We start from the raw sequence: 20,456 nt of genomic DNA on the forward strand, positions 1-20,456 counted from the left end.
CCAGTATATAACCATGGCAAATTGTTCTCCATGGCTGTGGTGTGAAGATAGATTGGGAGTAGTTTCACAACATGTGATAGGGATCGCTCAAAGTCCTAAGAGCCCAGGAGATATAGTGTGCTGACTGCAACAGATCTTGATATATGAGACAAGTAGAAGGAGGCTTGGTCTTAATCTAAAGAAATAGGTTATTATATACACTTAAGGACTGTGCTCAGGCAGAATGCTGGGTAATCATAGGCTGCATTGCAGAGCTACTGGTCTGTGCAGGCATCCAGACTATTACCCATGTCTAGACGAACAGAAGCAAGCAGCTCCTCCACGTCAGGGGTGCTGACAGCTGGCGCTGACCGATAACGCCCCACTGTCACTATCACTGCATACAGGACAGACCAAACTAGAACTGGTGTGCAATAACAGGCAGGCCATGTGCCTGCGAGCACAGCTCATATATCACAACACTGCATGTACAGCCCTGCTGTTATCACAGGACAATAATAGACCAAAGTGGCACATTACTGGACACATTCACACTATAGAAACTAAGAATAATGCCACCAACTGCCGCCACAGTGTTATACAGAATAGAAAGGACCAGTTACCTGTGAAGTCAGGGTGCTGGTCCCAGTCCTCTGGAGTCCTGAGGTCCTTCCACTACAAGTGACTACTGGCTCATGCCCAGATCACCATCTTCCTTACTGTGCCAGATGCTGTGTTGGCTTGTAATGCCAAGACTGTATGACTCAGAACACAACCACTTCCTTGACACTTTACAATGAGAACTATTTTTACATAATTTTTCCAATATTGTGGCAAGAACAGACTGCAGTTATCTTCAAAATTTGTGGCAAAAGTGGACTCAAAGGGATTTCGTAAAACTGCATAAAAAATGCAGTGCAATTGCATTGTGTGAACATGTTTAGGTCACAGCCCAATGAACTGAAGCTGCAACAACAGCACTCAGATGGGGCCTCACACTGAAAAGAAGAAATCCTGCCATCACAGCACCTACCCACACATTCAGCCGGGTCAAGCTTAGGCTACTTTCACACATCCGGCTTGAGCCCTGCGGCTCAATCCGGCTGTGCAAGCTATGCAACGGATGCGGTGAAAACACCGCATCCTTTGCACAAGTTTTTCCCATGCGGCCCGCCCGGTTTTTGCCGCTTGCGGCATGCTACTGAGCATGCGCAGTGGCAAAAACCGCATGCCGCAGCCGGATGCGGTATTTGCCGCATCCGGCCGCCATAGGCATGCATTGAGAGATGTGCCGCATCGGCTGAATGCGGCGCGATGCGGTTTTTTTTGCCGCACGAAAAAACGTGCCAGGCAACGTTCCATCCGGCCGCCGCATCGGCTAAATCTGCCGCATGCGGCAAAAAACGGATGGAACGCAAGGCAATGCGGCACTAATTAAAGTCTATGCAGGAAAATCGCAACCGGCAGCAAAAAAAACCGGTTGCGATTTTCCTGCAAAGTGCCGGATTGTGCCGCAGAAGAAAAACCGGAGGTGTGAAAGTAGCCTTATGTGGCATATCCACATTGTCCAGGCCCTGCTCTGCCTGGAAAACTATGTACCAAAAGCGTACTGAGATACAAATACATACAATACCATTAGGAGACCCTACAAAAAAAAAAAAAAAAAAAAAAAAAACTCACCCACCTGGAGATCCAATAATGGCCCGAACGAGTTCAGCAGAGCCCAACTGTGATCATGGTAGAATGAAAAATTCCAGCATCCAGCAGTATCCATAAAATGAATTCTTTATTCAAAGATTAAAAATAAAAATCCTTCCATAGTTCTAAGAAAAAAAAGCCTCATGGCAAAATAGTGCGGTACACGTGTCGGAGGGTTACCTCCGTACTCTGAGACTATGTAGTAGATGTGTATCAATGTTTCCTTATCTTGCTGTACCCTTCGTGCCTACCTCTTGCCAGGCCAGTAACTCAGGTTAGACAACAGTATGTCATTCTAACTGGCTCAGCTGTGCCCAAACCTGCAATGTGACTCCCCAGCATACTCCTTGGGTCACCCAGCATCTCCATTCTGCTGTGGCATACTTATCAGGCTCTGCCTTCCCTTTAGCCAGTATGTGGAATATGGAGGAGAGTTGGGTTTATGCTGCACTTACACCAGAATGCAGATTTGATTAAGGCTAGTTTCCCGCTTTCGTTGAACGGCATCTGTTGCATTGTGTTGTGTGATGGATGCAACAGATCGTACAAAATGGAAAGCTTTTTTTTTTTAATTTTTTTTCTTTACAGTTTTACCAGCAGCAGACTATTGTGAACGATCAGCCGAGAGCCCTCACATGCCGGTTGCCGGGCGCTCAGCCGAGAGCCCTCACATGCCGGCGGCTGGGCGCTCAACCGAACGTTCGGCCACCAAGAGACAAAATAAAGTTTGTAATTTAAAAAACAAAAAAAAAAAAAAAAAAAAAAAGCATACGCAGTGAAAAATAGGATTCTGCCACTCAACGTTACATGCTGTGTTCCTTCCGCCCAGCAGAATCCGTCATCCATACAAGTCTACAAGTCGAGAAACAAAATAAAGTTTGGGATTTAAAAACAAAAAAAATTATGAGCATGCACATTGAAAAAAAAATAAAGGTTTCCGCCGCTCAAAAAAAAAAAAAAAAAAAAAAAAAAACCCCATGTTACATGCTGCGTTCCTTCCGACGAAGCGTCAAAATAACGACGCTGCGTCATCCAGCGGATGCAATGCTGACACTTGTGTTACAGTGCGTCATCCATACAAGTCTATGGAGACTAGTGCAGTGCGTTAACGGACTGCGCTATTCTCCATAGTGACGGACTGCGCTGAACACAAGTGTGAGAGTATCCCAATTCATCTTTTTATCCTTGTACAATGCGTTTCAGAGATTTCAATCTCCTTAATCAGGTCAGCAGTGCCAGAGGCAAAGTCCGTATATATACACCCATGTGTAAATGGGTCACAGGACCACCTACTGTATTCAAAACTTGGTGGGATCCCTGACAGTTACACAAGACCACACACACGCTTTGCCTCTGGCACTGCAGATTGTCCTGATGAAGGAGATTGAAATCTCTGAAACAGACCTGCACAAGGATAAAAAGCTTAATCAATCAACTCTGCATTCTGGTGTAAATTCGGCATAAACCTGACTCTCCTCCATATTCCATGTACGGTCCATTTGGGGCTCCAGCTGTGTGCCATATCTGTCACGTGATTACAACCCTTAGGCAAGTTCATTACTTTTGAATAACCTGGTATATACCCAGGTAAGACCCCATTTGCACTCTTTCCAGTTTGTGGTTGCCTTTAGCCAGCTCCTTGGTTCCTACAGTCAGCTGCCTCGGCTATACAGCCTCCAGATCACTCCATGTAGTTACTGCCACACTGACCAACATCCTGCTTTTCACCCTTTATAGGCTGTGGTGCTGCGGAGGCATCTTGCACTAGCAAGAAACACCAAGGGCATATGTTGAATATGGAGAATTCCGCGTTCTTACAGTACTCACAGGTGTAATGTTTGGCAAGAGGGCAACTATGTGCAATGTTTCAGGTGGACACTAACCTGCCTGAAAGAATGAATGTCTACTCTGATCCTTGTTGTCCAGTTTCTATACATTTTTCACTGTTTTAGGTTTCCACAAAGTGCAGAGTGGTTAATCGAAGTGACCTGACCAACCCTCGGGTGGCTTCTGCTTGCACGATACTCCCGTGTGTTTTTTGTAATAAACACCAACCAAAGAAGCCACCACAAGCAGCCAAAGACCTAAAAAGAATGAAGTGCTTCAGGACCAAAAATATGCCTGAAGAGTCTTCTTCCTAAAAAGCTCAGCAAGCTCACACATGTCTGCATCTGTGTGCAAACACCCTTCCATATGTACTAGGCTTGGATCTCTGAGTTACCTCCCACACCTATAGGGAGCATCTGACATCGCACTGATGTTATCTTGATATTTTCTGCAGTAATCTCATATCTCCTTGTATTTGTGTACATAAAGGTTTGGTGTTATTTCTGCCTTTGTAACAAAAAAACCCAGACACTTTGTGCATGCACATATCAGAAAAGCCCTGCAAACAGCTTTCAGAGCGTTCTCTCAAGGCTGAAGAACCATATGGAATACAGTTTATACAAAGACCAGGTGTGATCATTGGTCACAATGAAATAAGTGCAATGCAAACTGGTGCCTGGGCCATGATTCCATGTTAAAGCTGGGGGGGGGGGAAGCAAAAAAAAAACAAAAAAAAAAATAACACCCCACAAAACCGGAACCTCCAGGGTCAGGACAAAACTATTGTGATGCCCCAGGCAGGTGAAGCAGACAGTGCGCCATTCCTCCCTGCTGATGAGCTGTGACCCAAGTAAAGGAATGGCTCAGACGTAGGTAAGGGTATATTGTAGGATTGGTGCAAACATTTCTGCATCTTATGGCAGAAAAAAAAAAAAAAAAAAAAAACAACAGGTTAAGGCCCTGTGCGCACACTGCGTTACCTGTGTGCATTTTTGCTGCAGAAATTTGAGAACATTGTAACCTTTCTGCAGGTCTTCCCCAGCAAAATCTAGAGAGAAGAAAACAAAAAAAATAAATAAAGTGCGCACATTGGTTTTTTTTCTCAAGAACTTTCTGCAGAACTTCCTGAGAAAAAGAATGAACATGTCACTTCTACAGGCATCTGCGTTTTTGCCATAAATGGGAAAAAAAACCACAGGGACCAACCTGTGGAAAAATGCAGCAAAAATGCCTGTTTTTGGTGGAATTTTTTTTACGCAAATCTTGCAGACTCAAGAAATTGAGAAAACTTCATTTTCTATTTCACACAGGGCCTTAGTGTATTTTCAGTACAGATACACTCAATAAAATGGGTGAAATCTACAGCAGAAATTCTGAAAGAATCAGATTTCTGTGCACCAAATTTGCAATAAAAAAAACAAAACACCTCAATATGTGTTTGACACTCCAGGATTCTCATTCCCTTTGTACCAAAAACACATACAAGAATAAATGCAGTAAGGGTATGTGCACACTGCAGCTTTGTATCTCTAGAAGGAAAAAAAACAAAAAACAAACAAAGAATTGTGCACAAGGCCTAGAAGAGCAACCTAAACAGGTGCCTAGCACTCATCCCAGCCCTGGATGCCACTGCTATAGTGTTAGTGCTGGACTTAATCTTCCAGCCATACCATTAGGCCTGAGACATGATAAAAGGACACTGCACCATCAGCACCGCACAGTGTGCAAATCTTTATAAAAAAGGAAGTTCTACTCAATCCAGTGATGACATCTTGGCTTGTGACCAAATTAAGTCACTGGAAGCCAGATTCACAGGAAGATCTGCAACTTTAAAGTTCCCATAGAAATAAATGAGGAAAACCTGTAAAATGTATTATCTTTCTGCATCAAAAAAAAAAAAAAAAAAAAGTCAGCCATGGTTGTCGATGCTACTTTCACACATCTGGTTTGAGCCCTGCGGCTCAATCCGGCTGTGAAAACTATGCAACGGATGCGGCGAAAACACCGCATCCTTTGCATAAGTTTTTACATGCGGCCCGTCCGGTTTTTTCCGGTTGCGGCATGCTACTGAGCAGTTTTTTCCGCATCGCGCCGCATCCGGCCTCCATAGGTATGCATTGAAAAATGCGCCGCAGCGGCCGGATGCGGCGCGATGCGGTGTTTTTTGCCGGAGCAAAAACGTTGCAGGGAACGTTCGATCCGGCCGCGGCATCGGCTAAATCTGCCGCATGCGGCCAAAACCGGACCGAACGCAAGCCCCTGCGGCACAATACGGCACTAATCTAAGTCTATGCAAAAAAACCGCAACCGGCGTTACAAAAGCCGGTTGCGGTTTTTCTGCAGAACACTGTATTGTGCCGCAGAGCAAAAATCCGGATGTGTGAAAGTAGCAAATGTGCTAAAATCAGTTGGCTGTTGGTCTAGATCTGGGGGAACCAGGCAAGCAATGGCAAGGGAGCAGAGGATTGGATCGCAGGAGCTTTTGGAGTCAAACCCATACAATGTTATGCAGATCTCTAGCAACATTCTGAAGAATCTTTGTGGCACTTGCAGTAGACCTGGTATAAAAGTAAATTCATATATTAAATCTATACGAGAGGACACTGGAGTCTTCTGTTGACATGCTGATGTATGACATTTACACAGACTGAGCATAAACACAATAGCACGGGTGAGAACAATATGCGGTCTAATCCCACCAAACAAAACCATGGCTGACATCAGCAAAACAAACCAGCAAGGCCATTACATTGGCACCGAGACAGCTATGCCCGCCTTTCCATTCACACATGAAACGCTTCAGAAGATAGATTGTTACCCTGCGATGCAGAATATGTAAATAACATTCCATGTGTAGCCATCTGAAATCACAAGACTATCAGAAGAACCAGCACGGACGTGGCCACCCGGCAGACACTCAAGGTCGCAGGAGACCACATTATCACTACGATTTATTGCCCCTTTCAATCAATTGGCAGGAACGGTAAAAAGTGTTCAGGGGGTATAATGATGCACAGCTGTAAAGGGAACCCATCAGGTCCCCTATGCCCACCAATCTTGCCACATTCATACCTGTATGACTAAATTCCCTGCCTAACGAGCCCTGTGTTTTCTCTTAACCAGTCAGCCCTCTTTCTATGTTATCATGTACCTGTAATAACATTATTTCCTCGAGCGGGAATCATCACCAACTCCTGGAAATCTCGTCAGCATCAGTGTGCCTCTGAAGCCGGGTGTACGTGGCCTGGCTTCAGAGGCACTGTGGCTGCTGAAACGAGCCACGTGCATGCACAAGATTTCCAGGAGCTGGTGATTATGCCGGCTCGTGGAAATCATGTCATCACAGGCACGTGATAACAGAAAGAAGCCCAACTAGGCAAGTGAATAACATACTGGGCTTATTAGACAGAATTTAGTCACAGGTATGAATGCTGCTAGATCGGAAACAATAGGGGACCTGACAGGTTCCCTTTAAAGGGAATCTGTCAAGGTTTTTGCCACCTAGTCTAAGCAGCATAGCATAGGAGTAGAGATCCAGATTCCAGAAATGTGTCACTTAGGTCCTTTTCACACATCAGTTTTTTGCCACCAGTCAATCTGTGCAAATGTTAAAAAAAAAACCCAGATGCAGTGCTGAATCAGTCTTCTCCTTGACTTATTAGTGACGGATGGCCTCACGTTACATTAGTTATACGATGGATCCGTCGACAAATGTGATGGAGACAACGTCCATAGTAATGTTTGTGTGTCAAAAAACCGGACTGCGATAAATGGATCTGTCGCCATCCGTTTGTTGTAATGGAAGCCTTTTGGCACACGATTCTTCAAATAACGGATCTGTCATATTCCTTTTTTATAACCAAGCAAGCCCAGAAGTGTTGTAAAAATCACTGTTCAGAAGAAAAAAAAAAAAAAAAAAAAAAAAGAAGAAGGTTTTACAGGATCCAGTGCATCAGTTTTACCACAATCTGTGACATATCTGTCAGTCACAATGGACTGTCACTGATTCAAAACAAAAAAAACAAAACTGGTGTGAAACGCCTTACTGAAATAAGGCCAAACCACTATTCAGCAGTAGATTGAGAGCACAAGTAGTCCTCTAAGGTAGTCCAGCATATTCATGAGCCCTGTATAACTGCTAGATCTGTAGTAGAGAAAACACTGATTTTATCAAAAGACTAAATTACTTACGGTAATGGGATTTTCCAGAGTCCACGACAGCACCCACGAGAGAGGGATCCGCCCCCTTCAGGACAGGAAACCTACAGATAAAAAGGGGCGGTCCCCCTCCCTCCTCAGTTGGTTTCAGAGAAAAATGGAGAGGAACCGCCAGAAATTAGTCACAATACAAGACAAAAAATAGAACCATCAAACCCAAAGGGTGAAGAAAACAAAGGGCAGGGGTGTAAAGGGTGCTGTCGTGGACTCTGGAAAATCCCATTACCGTAAGTAATTTAGTCTTTTCCTTTCGCCACGACAGCACCCACCAGAGACTTAGAGAGATAACACGCTTAGGGAGGGACCACCATCTGAAGAACCGATCTCCCAAATGAAAGGTCAGAGGAGGAAGAAAGGTCCAACCGTTAGTGCTTGTAAAAAGTAGAAGGAGAGGACCAGGTTGCAGCCTTACAAATACTGTCAATGGAGACATTCGACATGGCAGCCCAAGATGAAGCCATCGCCATAGTAGAATGAGCCCGTACAGGAGACGGAAGGGGCTCCTGTTTTGATTCATATGCAACAGCAATAGCATCTCGCATCCATCGGGCCAACGACTGTTTCGTCACCTGATGACCACGTCTGGAACCCTGAAAGGCAATAAACAAAGCCCTATCCTGTCTCCAAGGGGCTGTCCTAGAGATATATGTGAGAATAACTTCCTTGACGTCTAGTGTATGAAACGTGCATTCTTCCGGTGTGGAAGGGTCAGGAAAGAAGGAAGGAAGCAAGATTTCCGCATTTCGGTGAAACTGTGATGCTACTTTAGGCAAATAGGCCGGGTCAGTTCTAAGAACAATATGATCTGGGAAGACCCTAAGGAAAGGAGGATCTACAGAAAGAGCCTGAAGATCACTAACACGCCGAGCCGAAGTGAGTGCAACTAAGAGGCAAGTTTTAAAAGAGAGCAATTTGTCAGACGCCGTGGTGAGTGGTTCAAAGGGTGGACGGGTAAGGGAATCCAGAACCAGAGTGAGATCCCAGGGAGGTGTACACGGGAGACAAATCGGCTGACCCCGGTCACAGGCCTTGACGAAACGCATGACCCATTTATCCCCCGCTATATTAGAATTATAAAGGGCGCCCAGAGCTGACACATGACCCTTAAGGGTACTGACCGACAGACCCAGATCTCGCCCCGACTGGAGAAATTCCAGAATAGAGGAAATCGGGACCACTGAAGGCACGGCATCAGTGAAGGAGAGAAGGAACCGGTGCCACACCCGACCATACTGACGGGTAGTTACCGGTTTCCGACTCTGCAGCAAGGTATCCACCAGGCGACCGGAAAACCCCCGTGAGTCTAGTAACGCCCTTTCAAATTCCATGCCGTCAAGTGGAGTCCCTTGACGTGTGGATGCAGGAAAGGACCCTGTGATAGGAGATCCGGTCGGGATGGGAGAACCCAGGGATCCGTCACTGACATCTGTCTCAGGAGGGAGAACCAGGGACGTCTGGGCCAGAAGGGAGCTATAAGGAGAATGCGAGCCTGATCTTCCCTGATTTTCCGAAGGACTGTTGGGAGAAGAATTATGGGAGGAAAGGCATAAGCAAGACTGTACTGCCAGGGAACCTGAAGGGCATCTAACACTGTTGGTTGATCCGCCCTGTTCAGGGATCCAAACAGTTTCAACTGCCTGTTGGCTCTGGTAGCAAACAAATCTATAACCGGGAGGCCCCAGTACTGTATGATTTGAGCAAACACTTCCTGATGTAAGATCCATTCTCCCTGATAGAGAGTGTGCCTGCTGAGAAAATCCGCCTTGACATTGTCCACCCCTCGGATGTGGACTGCAGAGAGGGATAATAGATGAGTCTCGGCAAGTTCCAACAGTTGAACCGCCGTGGACATGAGGGAAGACGATCTCGTTCCCCCTTGGTGGTTGATGTATGCCACCACCGTCCGATTGTCCGTACAAAGTCGTACATGGGTTCCCCTGAGGAGGTGAAGAAACGACATCAGTGCCTGAGAGACCGCCATAAGTTCTTTCCGGTTGGAGGACTCGGTTGATTCTTGCTGGGACCAAAGACCTTGGGTCATAGAATCCCCCAGGTGAGCCCCCCACCCCCAGGGACTGGCGTCTGTCGTGAGGATATTGGTGGGGTGAACATGCCATTCCTTCCCCTTGGTCAAGTTCTCCTCCCGAAGCCACCAAGTCAGGGATGCACGTGTAGTGTCTGTCAACCTCAGAGGACGATCGAGTGACCCTGGACGGGATCGTGCAGCTGCCAGAACCTCCCACTGAAGCTGTCGGGAGTGAAGTTGGGCCCATTGGACAGCGGGAATACAGGAGGTCAGGGACCCCAACAGGGACATTGCAGAACGGAGAGATAGAGATGCGCGAGTCTGTGTGCGCCGTACAATCCTCTGGATTTTTGCTATTTTGTCCACTGGTAGAAAACAACGCTGTTGTCAAGAATCCAGAAGAATGCCTAGGAAAGACTGAAAAGTTGAGGGCGTGAGTCTAGATTTTTGGAGATTCAAAAGCCACCCCAGACGACCCAGAGTTGACATAGTATTATGGAGACGGAGAGAACATCGTGCCGACGTGTTACCCACAACCAGTAGGTCATCTAGATAGGGGATCACGAAAGTCTGTTGCTCGCGAAGGTGAGCGGTGACTTCCGCCATTATCTTAGTGAAAATCCGAGGGGCGAGTGAAACACCGAAGGGCATGGCCGTGAACTGGAAATGGTGAACAGAGTTGTGCATAAAGAGTGCCACCCGGAAGTATTTCTGATAAAGTGCGTGAACCGGGACGTGGTAATATGCATCTTTGAGATCAAGGACCGCCATGTAGCAGTTGGGATAGAGCAACTTTATGGTGGTCAGGAGTGATTCCATTTTAAACCGTCGGTATGTAAGAAAGAGATTAAGTTTTCGTAAATTAATTATGGTCCGAAATGACCCATCAGGCTTTGGTACTAAGAAAAGAGGGGAGTAAAACCCTTGTCCCCTCTCATGTAACGGGACAGGCGTAAGAACCCTTTTTTCCACCAGAGTGAGAACCTCCGTCACCAGTGCATTATGTTGATCCTCCGACTTCCTAGTGGGTGTTAGACAATACCATTGTGGAGGTAGGGAAGTGAATTCTAGCCGGAGACCGTGAGAAATCAAATCAAGTATAAAGGAGCTGGACGTGATGGTTTTCCAAAGGGCTGCAAAAAACCTTAGTCTGCCTCCCACCGGAACCCCCCCATCATTGTTTAGGGAACTTCCTACGGGAGGAAGGGTTTCCAAACAGGGTCCCCTTGGACCCAGAGGCGGGGTTGTCCGATCTATCCCTGCGATCAGGTCGTGTGGGCTGGAAACGACGTTTGCGATACGGGAGCCTAGAAGGAGGAGCAAATGCATTAGTAAAAAGGGGTTCCCTATCACCCGCCTTGGTGAGTATGTCATCCAGCTGTGGACCAAAGAGGAACTCACCCTCACATGGAAGTGCACATAGTCTCGATTTTGAGGATGTGTCCCCCTTCCATGATTTTAACCAGAGTGCCCTCCGGACTGCATTTGAAGACCCTGCTGCTCGGGCCGCCAGGCGAACAGAGTCAGCAGAAGCATCTGCCAAGTAATTAGCTGCGTCTTTGAGTAAGGGTAGCGAGGAAATAATCTTATCCCTGGAGGTACCTGACATAAGCTGCTTGTCTAGGGTATCTAGCCAGACTGAAAGTGACCTGGCTGTACATGTTGCAGAAATGGCTGGTTTCAGTGCCCCAGCAGAGGCTTCCCAGGTTTTACGCAGGAAGGCATCCGCTTTACGGTCTAGAGGGTCTCGTAGAAATCCCATATCCTCGAAGGGTAAGGCCGATTTTTTAGAGGATTTTGCTACTGCCACATCTACCTTTGGTACCTTGCACCATTGGGACAAGTCTGCATCATCAAAGGGGTATCTCCGTTTTGAGGAAGACGGGAGAAACCCACGATGATCCTGTTTCTGCCACTCCTTGCGAACAAGGGATTTTAGGGCCTCATTCACAGGAAAGGATTTCCTTTTCTTCTGAGTGAGACCAGCAAAAAGGGTATGATCAGCAGTCTTGGTGATTTTCTCTTCTGCAATCCCCATGGTTGATCGAACAGCCTTTACTAATGTGTCCATCCCATGAGAAACACGCCTTTCCAGCCTCGTCAGAAGAGGATGAGGTAGAGGCTGAAGAAGCATCACTCTGGCTGTCAGGTGAGTCAGATGGGGGGGAAAAAAAAAAAAAAAAAAAAAAAAAAAAAAAAAAACCACACTGACGGTGAGACTTCTTAGATTTTTTAGAGCCGTGCAGGGACTGAAGAGAAGCCTGAATTTCAGTACGTATCAGTTCCCTGAAATCCGGAGGGGGGTTGGTGGAAGCTGAAGCCTCCCCCCGAATAGCTTGGATACAGGACCTACAAAGCTTCTGTATATAGTCCTTGGGGAGGGGACTGGCGCACAGTGGGCACTCATTATTGGTTTTAGCGGTGCTTTTCTTAGGACCCTGGAACAGAACCGGAAGGGAACATCAGTATAGGGTACCATTCACGAAGGTCACTCACCCATCTCAGTAAAAGAACGGATACCGGCTTTGGAGGCGGGGATGAACAACTTGTCCGGTCCTTGGAGGATGCAGAGTCCTCGGTCCTCTTACGACCCGTGGAACTCCTGGTGTCACTCGAGTCCTTACGTCCAGTATCTCTGGACGGAGAGGCGTCCCGGGCAGGGGAGTCGCGGGGACTTCCCATCTCCGCTCTTTACTCCTGCAGCTCTGTAACGCTGAGGCAATGAGTGCCGACGCAGCAAGTCCCGGACACGCCACCCCCCCGCGCGCGTACACGTTACAGCACGCACGTGGTGCAGGGGAAGCGCCAGACTCGCTGCACACAGCAACTCACCGGCCCTTGATTACTCCAGACACGTCATCAGGAGGAGTCCACGTCCCAGCCATCCGTTCTCCCGGAAGTGTCCTCACTTCCGGGTCCTGCCGGAAGTCGCGCGTGAGCTGCGTGGCAGTATCCGGACACGCCCCCCCCGGCACACGCTCCACAATCCCGAAGGAGCTGGAATCATGCCGCACAGGGAGAGCACCGTTCCACCAACAGCCTACTTACCGGCGCGATCCAGCAGGCGCCATTTCCCCGGAGAACCAGGCCAAGCCGAGGGAAAGAGGACGGGATGCACCGGAGGATGGAGTCCACGAGGGGAGCTCCACCGACCGTGCTTCTGGAATCCTGAGCTCCGCCGTTCCCTTAGACACCGCACGGACTCCTAGACCCAGGTATGGTAGGTTCCGATCCTTCCAGGACAGGAAACCAACTGAGGAGGGAGGGGGACCGCCCCTTTTTATCTGTAGGTTTCCTGTCCTGAAGGGGGCGGATCCCTCTCTCGTGGGTGCTGTCGTGGCGAAAGGAAAAAGACAGCAAACAGCTCAGTAAGTGACACATTGCTGGAACTACATTATGCTGCTCAGATGGGAACAAACCTGCTGACAGATTCCCTTAAGGGCGATCATCATGGACACCAGTGCACATGTCTAACTAAGGCACATCTGTACATCACCTGGATCTGCTCTGTTGCATAACTATACACGTCTTTCTATAGGATGCCTGCTCCAGAAGAGACAATCGTGATGAAGTGTCAGTCCTGGTGAGAACTATACTGCAACTATAAGGAAGTAATTTACATCTTGTTACCTTCCTCATCATATCCCATAAATATTCATGTTATGATCCTTTCACAGGTTATCCACATCAAGAGGAGAGCCATTGTCACGACAGCCATTGGCCTCCTGCAGAGAATCGCCGATCGTGTGCCAATTAGGGCAGGTGCGTGACGTCCTGAGCAAAAAGACTGGAAAAGTCCCATTAGTAGCCTCACCTCCCAATGCATAACATGGGACAACCTCCATTTAATTCCAGCTGCTGTGTTTCTATCAATAGTAAACTATTGAAAAATTCTTCAGGATAAAGAAGACAGAGTAATTTGACTGGCTACAGTCAGTTATGTATTCAACACAATGGTGCAAGTGTTATATCACTGAATGATGAAAATTATAATATAAAAAGGATATATTGCTTTATAAAGCACTGCACTCAAGGGAATCTCACCTTTGTGTTTTTTCTTGTTAATATGGGCATACAGGTAAAATTATGCTATACATGTATGTTTAGCATTTGGTAAAAATCTTTTTCTAGCTTCCAGGATAGAGTGCTGCCAGGAAGGTTAGATCTACATTTATTCCAGTAATGGAAGAGGGTCGAGATTCAAATTTATAAAAATATTTAGCGCCCCCCCTTAGAATTATAGCAACATGTAAATGGTTAACAGGAGCACTCAGAACACCTAGGGTTGCTGCTATTAAAGATGGCAGCTATGTACAGGCATTTACCAGGAATTTCATCTAAAGCCCTCTCCACACCCCTTCACCCCAGCGCTGACATCCATGTTTGTCACTTTATGCAAAGGGGGTAAAGGGGACCCATCACTGCTCTTTAATGAGCCCTTATATTTTCAAGGAGGAAAAAAAAAAAAAACAAACAAAAACAACCAACAAGTAGAAGTCCAGGAACATATTTTCTTATACATCTTGTGTCATTCCATAGTTACTCCTCCTGGAAATGTATCTGGGAGTCAGCATTTTTATTATAAAATGTGTTTGCTACTATCACCCCCCCCCTCCCCCAACCGTTAAAGCCAAATTAATTCCTACTAGATACTGAGGAGTGGTACAACAGGCAGATCTAAGAAAATATATTGCAAAATTGTTATATGTTGAATACAAGTATTTTCATATTGAGAAGATCTGGCAGGTCCCAAAAAACTCAATTAAACTCACTCCAACATTCAGACACGGACAGCCTTGTCAGTAGACATCTACTATCTGACCAGTCAGACGGCCGCAGGCTGGCATGGGACATGGGACAAATATTGATCAAAGCACTAAATAGCTGGGTCTAGCACATAACCCAGACAGCCTCAAGGACGAGGATCATGAATTTCCCACTAGATTAAAAAAAAAAACAAAAAAAAAAAACAAAAACACACACACCACACAAACCTACACACAACCTTTAATTCATAGTAATGCCAGCAGGTTGAATGGCTATCTGCACAGACCATGCAAGTAGAGGAATGGCACGAGGGAGGCAAAGCAGCAGACATCTGATAGAGGCTCTGAAGTCACAGCTGTGATGGTTGTTGATAGAGTCAGGAGTAAGGCTATGTGCGCACAGTGCGTTTTTGGCCTCAACTGCAAGACTTTGCTTCCCCAGCAAAGTCTATGAGTTTTCATTTTTGCTGTCCGCACATCTTTTTTTTACCTGCGTTTTTTGAATAAAAAAAAAAAAAAAATATGGACATGTCAGTTATTTCCTGCGTTTTTCTGCGTTTTCCACCCATGCAATGCATTTGAAAACGCAGAGATCAAAAACGCAGCAAAATGCAGCCAAAAACGCACCAAATCGCGGCAAAAACGCATGCGTTTATTCGACGCAGGTGCGTTTTTAGCGGCCAAAAACACAAAAACGCAGCGTCGAAAAGACAGTGTGCGAACCTAGCCTAAAGTGACCTGATGTGTACAGATTTGTATGGCTGTCATACATGAAAGCTGCTTCTGTATTGCAGGAAAGATTGAGCAAAATGCCTGCGTTGTATCCGGAGTAGCCCAATGACATTTCCCCACATCAGATGAGAACATCATGAGGACCAGGTTTGGACTGGCCTACCAGAACAGGAGAATCCTCTGTTGGGCCCTTCTGTAGTAGTGCTATGTCACGTAACCCCCAATGATTAGTAGTTAGCACAGTACATATGCTTCACCATATACAGACAAAGGTTTAATTCATTCATTTTACAAACTATCCAGTATATTTTTAGGTAAGATATTGTGGGTCACTACTAAGGATAGGTTCACATTTCCGTTAAAGTGTATGAGTCACAATCCGCGGCTCTGGTAAACACTATCCGTTTAGCGGATTCCGTTGTGTCCCATAGACTTTTATTAGTGGCGGATTGCGACTGATGACCTTGCGTTGCATCCGCTGCTTCGTGGTCAGTTTTTTTTTACTGACCTCCGGGCAGGAGCAACGCAGAATGTAATGTTTTTCTGGCCGTCAAAATGAACGCACCGCGCAGGAATCCGTCACACTTTTAATGAATGTCTATGGTGCTGGATTCCTTCGTAATCCGTCTTACAACGGGATTCAGTCATGCTCTACTGAGCATGCCCAGCATGTTTGGGACAGTCCAGTGGGTGTGCCAAACACAAACGGATCCGTCAAACGGACACAGCGGATCAGTTTTTTCACAGGATTCCTGTAAAAGGAATCCTGTGAAAAACACATCCGTTGCGTCAGTTGACATCTAAAAACTGATGGATCCGTTGCTGACGGACTTAAAACAACGGAAATGTCAACCTAGCCTAATAGGGGGCATGTGTTGATACATGCATGTGTTTAATGTGCAGCTTCCAGTAAGGAGCTTGACTAGCCAGCCGAGTCCTAGAAATAGCGCTGGCCAGCATCTGTTGTACTAACCACAACCACCATTGCCAGCCATACTGGCCTAGTACTATAAACAATGCATCAAGGACAAGTCGATCAGACCGGTTGCAATGTTGGCCTTCAGTACATTGCTGGTTCTTTACTGTATAATACAAAGCAGCAAGTCCACAGACCTCCACACGGGCCTCGGGTTATAAGCGCATGCTGCGTTTTTTTTTTACGCTGCGTTTGTGGCCACTAAAAATCACATCTGCGGCAAAAATGCGCAAAAAATGCACTGGTAAGAATGCATGAGTTTTTAATCTGTGCGTTTTTTGCGTTTCCGATGCATTGCATGGAAGGAAAATGCAGAAAAATGCAGGAAAGGACTGACATTTTTTTTTTTTTTTTGAGCTTAAAAAAAATAAACAAGTTGTGCAAACAGCAAAAATGAAGACTCAGACTTTGGAAGCAAAGTCAAGGAGTTGTGCCCAAAATGCACCCAAAAAATGCAGTGCGAACATAGCCTTTTGGGCAGCAATGTAGTTAGTTGAGCTTCTCTCATCTATCTGTACAACGCCAATAAAACCCGTTCACCTTCATTGTGCACCTGACCCTCAGATGTCGGCCTTCCCACCAGTCACTACAAGGGAGCAGAGTTCTGCTGATCCGTCTGACCCATTTCTAGTAGGACCTAGCGATGACAAATGCTGCAGCCATTGCTTGTAAGGAGCAGAACAATGGGGCTGTGCAGGTGCTGGGAAAATTCCTGAATGGCAGACAACATTCCTGAGAGTGACACAGTAAGATGTGCCAGAGCACGGCTCACCCCGCTGGAATTCGGATTTTGCATCTCCCCTCTCAGTCACATGACTACTTACTGAACTAATAGCGTCTGGAATTAAGGAACCTACACAAATCCATACCCGGGAAACTTCCAATGTTTCTAGAAGGCCAGGCACAATCAGAATGCGGGCACTCCGACCTCCCTCCTGTCAGCTGGTGGCCTATTTCTTACCAAAATTAAGAGCAGATCCCAACAGAGGAAACTTCCCAGCTTTCTTTGAGACCTGTCCTTAAATTATATGTTGCCCCTTTTGAAGAATTTAAAGAGCTTACATGGGCCTAACTCATCAGTACACAGCCGTATACCAAGCGTCTAATCCAGACAGACGACCTGACGTGTGAGATAGATGCCTACATATACCGCTCTAACGCATCAGCAGACACGGCGGTATACAAATGGGGACACAAACACACAAACACACAAACACACAAACACACAAACACACAAACACACAAACACACAAACACACAAACACACAAACACACAAACACACAAACACACAAACACACAAACACACAAACACAGCATTGGCCTCCTTTAGGAAAGGCTTCAACGATTACACAGGACAAGATCTGGTCCTATCCTGGGCTCAATTTATGCTTCCTGCTGGGGGGGGGCCCTATGGTTGGGAGAGGCGCTGGTAGCCAGACGTGGCACCTGGGCTCTTAACTGACTGCTTACCAAGTCTGAGCAAGCAACAAGGATTTGATAAAGAATACACTGAGACTGTCAAAACAAAAAAAAAAAAAAATAAAAATATCCAAAAATCTGAGTCTCCTCTACCACTGCGCACGGGTCCACCAATCCACCGCCTGACCCCACTAATACAGCGGGATAACTAACAGCTTTTCCGTGCAGAATTAGGAGAAGTCATGAACAGGCTGAGGACCAACATCTGCACATCACTCACTATGCTGCACAGATTTATCCCACTGTGAAGACTGTATATACACCCCCTTACACGCAGGGTCAGCGTGGCCTCAGACACCCCATACACAAGGTCAGAGTGCAGGCATGACCCCACAAACACACCTTAGAGCACAACCTCACAGGGACAACCACTTCCACAGTGTCAGTATGACCCCACAGACACACCCACTTCTACAGGGTGAACACAACCCCACAAGCACACCCCCTTCCACATTGTCAGTGTGCAAGCATGACCCCACAGACATCCCCATACACAAGGTCAGTGTGCAAGCATGACCCCACAGACACCCTTACAGTGTAAGCACAACCTTACAGGGACAACCACTTCCACAGTGTCAGTATGACCCCACAGGCACACCCATTTCTACAGTGTCAGGCTATGTGCGCACGTTGCGTACTAGCCTGCAGAAATTTCTGCAGCGATCTGAAGAGCACATGTGCGCTTTAGATCGCTGCAGAAATGTCCGTAGTGAGCGCCGATTCCATGCGCTCTGCCTGCAGCTCCTCCCATAGACAGAGCAGGAGCTGCCGGCAAAGCGCAGGAAAGAAGTGACATGTCACTTCTTTTTGCGCAGCGCTTCGGCAGTAGCCGAAGCGCTGCGCACTGAGACGCCACGTGCGCACGGCCCCTGCACAATCTCCATAGACTGTGCAGGGGACGCAGGACGCATGCAGTTACGCTGCGCTGCAAAGCGCAGCGTAACTGCATGAATTTACGCAACGTGCGCACATAGCCTTAGTGAGCGCGACCCCACAGGTCCTGGTGACAGTTGTGCGAGCTCATCCACCTTCAGCACTAGAATGAGCAGACAGCCTCTGAATACGCAGGAACACCCAATGTATTGGCCACTGCAGCCCAGTCCACCAGCACGGCAAGGGTTAACCTCACAGCTCGTTTGCTCAGGTTATAATACTGCGCATTTGTGGCAGTGATCAAACACCGGATGAACTGACAGCACTAAAGCAATGCTAGGAGCAAACTAGGAGACACTCAGCGAGCAGAGGATCCATCTAGACTAGAGGGAAGTATAAGGCCATAGCTGGGTGTATGGATGATACGTGTCCAGCTGCAGTCACTGACTGCCCACACAGGGCTGCTGAGAGGCAATGCCCACCACAAGTTATGGAGACCGCTGGGAAAATTAATTACAATGACAGTGACACTGCACCCTGCCTCCAGTGACGGCACACTGCCCGTGATGGTAAATAGTGGCTACACATGCACAGGCGGCCATGACACGCCACCATTCTCGTTACCGTGCGGCTCTGCAGGATGAGGTCCCCGGTGTCAGCTGTCGCGCCCCCCCCTCCCCGTTGTCGGTTGCTGTCAGTCCGAGCTCCGGGTTCTTCCTTCCTCTTCACAACCACAACAACATGGCGGAAGCGCGGGCACGTAGAACAGGCCTATAGCCGGGAGTGAGGAGGGGCGAACGTCACGAGAGCGCGCACGCACAGAGACACGCCTACTGATAAGAGAAGCGTGTACGCGCAGACACGCCCCTCTCGTGTAAACGCAGCTGTGCAGATCCTCAACCAAAGGCAGAAGAAGCTGGAGTGGGTGTGTCTGCAGTGGGCGGAGCTTACCGTGGGGACCTGCTCCTGTCATCAGTCCGGGTTGTAGGCGGGGTTAGAAGCTGGAGTGGGCGTGTGTCTAAGCCCCAAACAAACCACTTAAAGGGACCCTGCGCACGACTTGTTTCGCAGACAGTTTCTAAGCGCGGCTGTGCGAGTCTACTGGTCATGTCCTTTGCAAAATTAATGTTTTCGTTTTCAAGTATAGCATGTAGGGACGGTTAATTACCTCTGAAATTAAAGGGGTTGTCACATTTATTTTTTGCAATGAGGCATCATTAACTTAGCATCATCTGGCTTTTTACACATTTAACTTCGATATGTCAAATCTGAGAGGAGCTCAGAAAGTCATAAAGAGGGCCACAAACTGTCATTCAGTCTGAGCTCACTGACACATTCTCTGTTAACTCATTCTGCAGCCAGCAATAGAACAAAGACTACAGAAGGTACATGGCCCTTCCAAACTACTGGAAGCCGGTGACACGCAGATGACGTCACTGCATCAGACCACCGCATCCACTGACAGGAGTGAAGGGGAGGCAGGGGATTCGGTGGACAGCTCAGATTAGGGAGTAATGGGTTACTATATAGTGGCCATAGTGTGGGGGAACCAATATACTATATTGGGACTGAGCATCATACTATATGGTGAGAAATGGAGGGGGGGATCACTATTTGGCATTATACATTGTGTGGTGGGGGGGGGGATCATACTAAATGGCAGGAATGGAGGGGGGGGTCACTATTTGGTATTATACGTGGGGGGGGGACCATTAAACTATATGGCAGGATATTGATGGGAGGGGGGGGGGGTCACTTTTTGGCATTATACATGGTGTGGGAGGGGGCTATATGGCAAGATATGAGGACATGTAGGGAATGGGGGGGTCACCATGTGGGTGTGTATCCGTCATACTGTACGGCAGGATATGTAGGGGAGGA

General features: G+C 47.2%; 1 protein-coding gene across 3 annotated transcripts in view; it reads right to left on the reverse strand.

Annotated features, from left to right (window-relative positions):
• The window catches only part of MTMR3 (myotubularin related protein 3), a 95,515-nt gene extending 76,174 nt beyond the window's left edge, over positions 1-19,341 (reverse strand). For all 3 annotated transcript variants that reach the window (XM_075319964.1, XM_075319962.1, XM_075319965.1), the window contains exon 1: positions 19,200-19,341. The gene's annotated coding sequence lies outside the window, so the exon portion shown is untranslated. The remainder of the gene's footprint in view (positions 1-19,199) is intronic.
• Between the last annotated feature and the right edge of the window lie 1,115 nt (positions 19,342-20,456).

This window comes from Anomaloglossus baeobatrachus, chromosome 1 (assembly GCF_048569485.1).
Source record: "Anomaloglossus baeobatrachus isolate aAnoBae1 chromosome 1, aAnoBae1.hap1, whole genome shotgun sequence".
NCBI classification, from domain to species: Eukaryota; Metazoa; Chordata; class Amphibia; order Anura; family Aromobatidae; genus Anomaloglossus; species Anomaloglossus baeobatrachus.